General features: G+C 35.4%; 1 pseudogene; it reads left to right on the plus strand.

The window, feature by feature from the left end:
* The first annotated feature begins 1714 nt into the window (after window positions 1-1714).
* Window positions 1715-1831, plus strand: LOC111739190 (annotated as a pseudogene).
* Window positions 1832-7920: the final 6089 nt, after the last annotated feature.

The following is a 7920-nucleotide window of genomic DNA, read 5'->3' on the forward strand; positions in this document are numbered from 1 at the left end:
TTATTTATTTATTTTAATTAGTTTCAAGTATACAGACCATTGGTTAGACATCTATATAGTTTATAAAACGATCCCCCCAGTTGCTCCCTCCCTCCCTCGGCCCTCCACTTAGCCATCATACGAATGCTAACTGCATTCCCTCTGCCATGCTCCCCGAAGAAGTCTTTTTAACACACCTTGTAGAGCAGGACTGCTGGCAACAAAGTTTGGCGACTTTGTTTGCCTGATTTTTGAAAGATATTTCTAAACGACTTTTTTCTCTCATTCTTTCAGATTTTCTGGCTTGCACAGTTTAATTCAACACCCCGAAGTCATTCTTACCTTCATTCCTTTGTATGTGATATGGTTGTTTTTTCCTGACTGCTTTTCTCTTTATCTTTCAGCAATTGGCTTATGACATGCTTGGATGTCGTTGCCTTTTTGTTTATCTTGCATAGGGTTTATTGAGCTTTTTAGAATTGTGAGTTTATACTTTTCATTTGGACAATCTTCAACGACTTCTCAACATTTTTTCTCTTCTCCTCCTCTACCCCACTTTCTAAGATTACCTTGATGTGGATTTTAGACTAATTTGATATTTTTCCACAGGTCGCTGAGGGTCTGTTAATTTTATTTCAGTATTTTAGTTTGTGCTTTAGTTTGTATAGCTTTTATGAGCACTATGCGTTCAAGCTCAGCAGTATGTTCTAAGTGTGTAGTCTGCTGTTAATCTCCTTCAGTTCAATTTATATTTTAGATATTATATTTTTAAAGTCCTCATTTGCTAATTCTACCACCTCTGCCATTTCTGAGTCTGCTTCTCTTCACTGCTTTTTCTCCTGAATGTGGATCATCATGTTTTCCTATTGTTTTCTCCTCACTCCACATCGAGAAACATTTTTATTGCATTCTCAACATTGCCAATGTTACATTGATGAGTATATGAATTTGATTGTCTCCTCTTAAAAAGTGTTGGATTTTGTTCTAGCAGGCAGTTCAGCTACTTGCAGATCATCTCAATCTCTTCAAGGCCTGTTACTAAGCTTAATAAGTGTGCTCTAGTGCTAGTTTAGACTTCCTGTTAAGCAGAACATTTCTGGGCTCTCTACTGAATTTCTCATGTTTTGAAGTCTCTCTGCTTTGGATATTTTTACATAAATGTCTGGAAACTATTCAGTTTACAAATCTCTGGTTGTTCTTTGCCCAGACCCCCTGACTTTCACACTATGTAGATATGGCTTAATATTTAGCCAAAGGCTTAGGTGGACCCTTAAGAAGAGTTTCTAAATTCTCTCATGGGTTTCTTCCACCTTTCAATACTCTGTTCCTCAAATTCCATCTCTTCAGGCTCTTTGAACTCCTAACTCTGTCTCCTAAAATCAGAAATATACCCATGTTCTGCTTGAGATCTCTCTCTCTTTAAGCCAGTACAAATGTACCTCTGGGCAGAGAGGCAGGGCAAGCGTAGGGCTTACCTTGTGTTTTTCTTTCTCTCAAGGGTTATAGTACTATCCTTCCTGTTATCTCAATATCTGTGAACAATTGTTCCATATATTCTTTCCAGTTCTCTAGTTGTTTACAGCAGTGGGATAATTCCAGGCCTAGTTTCTCTATCATGATTAAAATCTTCATTTATTTCAATTAGATTTTCTATGAAACTTTTTCAGAATTTTGGCACATTTTCTTTCTTGGCAGACAATAAGTGTTTATCTATACATAAAAAAGCTATCTATTCGTCCACAGCCATGCCACCCTGAACAAACCCGATCCCATCTGATCTCAGAAGCTAAGCAGGGTCGGGCCTGGTCAGTACTTGGATGGGAGACCACCTAGGAATACTGGACTGTAACCATTACTTTCTTTCTTTTTTTTTTTTTTTTAAAGTTACCTATTAAAATATATGTCTAACACGACAGTGGTCACAATGAAGAGGTACGTAAAGTTGACATACCATCTTAGTAAAGTTGGCAATTGCAGAAATCACGTATAGAATTATTTTTTACTTTGCGGTTTTCTTTGAAATCTGTTGCTTTGCTTGTGACATAATCCTATCAGTCTTGAGAGAATTATTTGCTAGGGAGATCGTCCACTCTACTAGCTGTGGTGATCCTTCCTGGTGGACATTTCTTTTCTCACCCCCATTGTCTCCATCTGCCAAATCTTAACGTTCTCCTCTGATCAGTTCTCATTACCTCATTTAACGCACTTGCCTCCTGCATTCTTCATAATACTTCTTTTCCATTTGACTTTTGTGACACCACCTTTTCCTGTTATTGCTTACTGACCACTTCTCAGTATCTTCTGTGGGCTCATCCTCTTCCCAAACATTACATTTTTATCAAGACTCAATTCTACGTGCTCTTTTCTTCTGACTCTGTGGTTATTCCCTAGCTGACCTCAACCATTGCTATGTCTTTGATACCATCCGTAAGCCTATGGCTCCCAAAGATATAGCCCCAATTAAGACCTCTCTCTTGAGCTTCAGATCTTAATATGCAATTCTTTTAAAAATCACCATTCAGATTGCTACATTTAGAAAATAAATATGCCCCACATTTCGCTACTGTTATTCCTCTACAAATCTGTTCCTCATCCAGTTGTTTCAATCCACCTGCTTAAGTCGTCAATGTAAGAATCATCCTTCACATTACCTCCTTCTCCCTCATCTTCCTCAGCCACAAACTAGTTCTGCCGATTTTCAAACCTGTCTATGTTTTGTTTACTCCACTCCAACTCTCCTGCCACTGTTCTTTCTGTCTTATCTTACTTTCAACCCACCCATCATTTTTGATGTGTCTTCCAATCACTAGTTTCAGTGACCTTTTTTAAAGTACAAATTTATTTTAAGGATAAAATATATTTTAAAATGTAAAATATAAACATAAGTCATGGCCCTGGCTTTAAAATCTTTCATAATTCACTTAAACTATAAAACAAAATTTATAATATAGTGTGTTGCACTAAATTTCAGCCACTTAGGGCTATTTTCAATTCAATAATTTTGCAAATGTTTTGCACTTTATTTTGTTAATTTTTTTTATCTTCCATATATCAGATTAAGCAAAACTTCCTAAGAGATTCTATGTATATTATTTATCATTCTCCAGAAAAACAGAACCAATAAGATGTGTGTATTTATATATATATTTATTTTTATGAATGTGCATAGATAGATAGATAGATAGATAGATAGATAGATAGATAGATAGGAGAGAAATTTATTCTAAGGAATTGGCTCATGTAATTGTGGAGGCTGACAAGTCCCAGGATCTGCAGCTGGCCAGCTGGAGACCCAGGAGAGCTGATGGTGTGGTTTCAGTGCGAATGTCAGCAGGCTTGAGAGCCAGGAAAAGCCAATGTTTCAATTTGAGTAAGGCGGGAAAAAACTGATGTCTCAGCTTAAAGACAGTCAAGCAGGAGTTTTCTTTTACTTAGCCATTTTGTTTTATTCAGGCCTTCGGCTGATTGGATGAGGCCCACCTATCTTAGGTAGAGTAATCTGCTTTATTCACCAAGTCAAATATTAATCTCATCCAGAAGCACCCTCACAGAAACACCCAGAATAATGTTTGACCAAATATCTAGCTATTGCATGGCCCAGTCAAGTTGACATGTATAATTAACTGTCATATCATCTTTGACATACAAAATTAAATAAGTCCTACTATGCCCTCTTTGTTTCTTTCATTGCACATGTTACTATTTTACTTACTTGTTTGTTTATGTGTTTATTTATTTATGTGTTTGTTTAGAGTAGGTTGGCGAGCTCTCTGTGCTGTAATTTTATGTACTGTAAGCTCTTAAAAACGTTTCATTTACCATTGCACATTTCATGCCTAACATAGCACTTAACTGTCTTCCTAAGATTAAAGTTCCAAATAGTGTTTAAATCTCATTTAATATAGATGCTCAAACTTTTTGTAGATGAAACATTTAATTATCTTACTTGCTATCATATTTTATAGCAGAATATTAATATCCAGTTGGCATTTTTGATAAATTTTATGCCAATATGTGGATTCATGAAACTAAGTTTTTAAAATTTAATTACTTGTCTCTTTGATTTACTATAGCTGTGGTAATTTTTATTTTAGTAAATTAAAACAAATATGCAAATGCATTAAAAAATTATAACATTTTGTATGAGATATCATTGCCATTTGTATTATTTTCTAAGAGGAAAGAAAAGATTTTCACGTAGAGTTCAAATACAGCTGGAGAAAATGGTACCTGTTTAGAATTTTGGATGCCCATAGGAAGTATCAAAGGAACGCAAGGACTTCATTATCTTCTTAAGGCTGTAAGTGTATAATATGGTCTCATTTCTACCAACACACTGGTACTAGCTGTGGGGCTCTAACTTATGGTTTGTTCCATCCACTCGAGACTGTGGGTACACAACACCAATGCTCTTGGTTGCTGACTGCATACCTGCATCACACAGACACACTGAGGCCAACAGAACCATCCAAGAATCTGAAGTGTTGATCCGTTTAGTGTCAGCAGTTTCAAAGGAACCAAATCAGGAAGTTTGGCTTCTCTCCTGGTCTAATATTTAACAGACCTTAACAAAAGTGTCTGTGTGTGTGTGTGTGTGTGTGTGTGTGTATGTGTGTGTGTGTGCGCGCGCACATGCGCATGCTGCATGTGTATGTGAAATTTCTTAAACGAATAATTTTTTCTTAAAAAATTTTAAGAGAAAAACATGGTCTGAATGACCTTGATTTTTTTCATTTCAAAGCCATCACGGACCTTGGCTTGTGTGTGTCAACCCTGGTGAATATGACCTGATCACAGGCATAGTCAATTTTTTATGAAAATGTTTTGGATCTTTCAGACTTGATATTGATAACTGAAACTGAGCAGAGAGACATTAGCATCTGGTTTTGATGAATGTGGTCTGCTTGTACTTTAAAGGAAAAGCATTCAGGAAAAGACTGGAAATTCCTTCTCAGAAAATCAAAGTCTAATACAGTTTTTCAATACCTGATACTTACATGTTACAAGTGACCTTGGAGACTTTATCCCACCAGTTTCACATATTTTTTAGATTATAGCATTATGGCGTTATGCTTCATTTTAGGATATATTTAGGTTTTTGGTCTAAGGATTTTTTTGTATACCTGTTTACTTTTCTACCACATATATAAAGATAATGTCTTGCTTGAAGAAAAATCAGAACTAGCTACCAAAATCAGAATGATTTCTGCCATTTCTTATTAAACTGGCAGAAAGACATCACACCACAGCACAAAATATTGAGGGATTTACCAGATTGTAACATCCTCTGGTAGACTATAATTTTCTTAGAACAGTAACTGTATCTTTTCTATTATTATATCTTCCAAAGTATATCTAGCCCAGGACCTTGTAAATTGCAAATCCTCAAGTGAAATAAAAAAAAAAAATAATAATGAATGAATGCTTCTTAAAACACCTAATTTTTAGAAATTTAATTACAAATATATCGAATAATCATTTTAATAAAATTACTGTTTTTATTTCTTAGGGCTTATATTCAGTTCTGCAGCCAATCAGGTCCTCAATTTTCTCTCTTTCTTCTGTGTTATCCTGACTAAAATCAACATTGTCAGAGAAGAAAAGGGGGAAAGAGAATAAAAACCAGTGTTTAATCTCATATGTATTACTTTCTCTGAAATAGTCTGGTAAAGGGCTGTTTTGAGAAACAGTTAAAGCCAGTGGCTAAAATGAGGCTTGGGGCTTATCAATAGACATCATTTATCAGCATTATCCCCGTTGTACATCAAAAGAGACAATCAAGGGACTGTTTACTGGATACTGTGTATGTTGACTGCGCTAAGAAAATTACTGCATCCAGCACGAGGAAGAGTAAAATCATTTGTGCCTGCAAAATATCTATCCGCTTTAGGATTGAAGTATTTAGCCTTCCATTTTTCTAATAAAAGCCATGGGATAATTTGAATCTATGTAAAATATTACGGTTCCAATGCTGAGTGCTGTAATAAAATGACCTTTTCTCTGCATTTCCACTAATTGGCTTTTAAGATGCTTTTGATGTGGCTGAAAAGGTCAAAGATCAATGAGTGGCTTGTTAGTCTAAATCATTTATTTTATCAGGAAAAAAAAGCACAAGCTATTGAAAAAAATAGGTATTTTAAAGAAATACATGGTCTATTTGACTCTGGCAGGCTTCATAATTTTTCTTTGGTTCCTCTAAACATGGAATGGACTAATCAGGAAATTATCAAGTAGACTGAAGAAGTATAACAAAGTTTTGTGCTGCCATCAATATTTGTAAAGCAAAACTTTGGAAAAATCCATGATACATTTTCTGTTACTAATTTAAGAAATCCAAAGTATTTCTAAATCACATGGTTTCAAATGGTCTAAAAATAGCATGGGTCACACTGCCATTAGACAGCTGCTATTATATATTTCAAGAAACAAATCAAATTTGTGCCGAGAGAGACAAGGTGAATATAGAGTAACGTAGCAGAACACTGAAATAAAATTTTATCCAATTCGTAACTTTAAAAATATTCGATCAAGTATAATGATGTCGATCATGGAGGAAATAACCAATATGATCTGACCTCTTAGACTCTGTTGCTTACATTTTTATAAAAACGAAAGTAACAATTTCTGTTATTGCCAGGAACCAGTTCACATGTAAACAACTGATTAAATTCACAGAAATCCGTGCTCATTATGTTTAGAGGACAGAGATAGGCAACGTTCTGCCTGCAAAGCAGTTTGTGCTTAAATTAAGCAATAATCATGGAGTTTTAGGCCAAGCAGGAGGAGACTAATGACCGATTAGAAATAGTTTTTGGTTTAAAGCAAGGCATTGGGTCATTAGCCCTTAATGATCATTTATCCAAAAGAAATGCTCTGGGCCAAAGGCCTTAGTTCTCTTAAATAACACACACAGACTCAAAGGTATGTTTGACAGCAGGTGATGTTTTAATGGCTACAGCTAACCAAGTGGAATTCACCTGGCCATGTGCAGCTTAATGTCCTAGGTTATTGAACAAAAACAATTGGCAAAAGTGCTGTGCTGTCACTATAATGGCAACATCCCAGTTAGGTAAGATTTCCTTTCCTATTCATTTATTCCATTTTATTTATTTATTTATTTATTTATTTATTTATTTATTTATTTAATCGCTCTTTTAATTCACTTATTTAATAAATATTGTTGAGCACTTACTCAATGACTGGGACTTTATCGGATGATGGGAATAATGATGTTCTCTAAATATTTACAGTCCTGTGGAGGGGAGACATGTAAAAAGCCATTTTTACACTGTTATGAGAGTGTGGATTTATAGGCTACTTTCTGAGTAAAAGGGAGGGCAGGCAACCCAGCATTGGGAGGAGTTAGAGAGGGCATGAAATATAAAACTAAACTAATATGATAAGAGTTAACCATGCTAACTTGTTTTCAGGGGTCAAGGTCAAGAATATTCTAGTTAGGGGAAAAGCTACAGAGAGGGGAGGAGAGAGAGGGAATGAGCATTACTTCAAAGAAGCTAGAGAAGAAATATTTTAACCTACTTGATTATGATTACCACTGGGCTATTTTAATTCCTTAAACTTGCTCTGTAGTGCAATGGACAGATTGTTTCTTATCCCAACGTGTTTAAATACTTGCAGTAGCTGTGAACTTTAAATAGATCTAGCAAGTCTATGGTACTTAATCTAAAATATATTTGGAGAAAATCCTACCAGACTTTCACACTTAGCATTATGTGAATCTATCCTTGCCGCCCCGCAACACACACCATTTCCTCTAGCCTCTGGTTGGGAAATGTTCTCTTTTTTTAGCTCGCAAACCGACTAGACAATCTTTTGCTTAATATGTGCAATAGTCATTAATTTATCACAAGCCGTGGGCATTTTATTTCAGTTTACATCAGGAAGTCTAATTTGGGTTTAGCAGTTCATTAAGACAATTAT

The sequence above is a fragment of the Pteropus vampyrus genome, unplaced genomic scaffold (assembly GCF_000151845.1).
Source record: "Pteropus vampyrus isolate Shadow unplaced genomic scaffold, Pvam_2.0 Scaffold47, whole genome shotgun sequence".
NCBI lineage: Eukaryota > Metazoa > Chordata > Mammalia > Chiroptera > Pteropodidae > Pteropus > Pteropus vampyrus.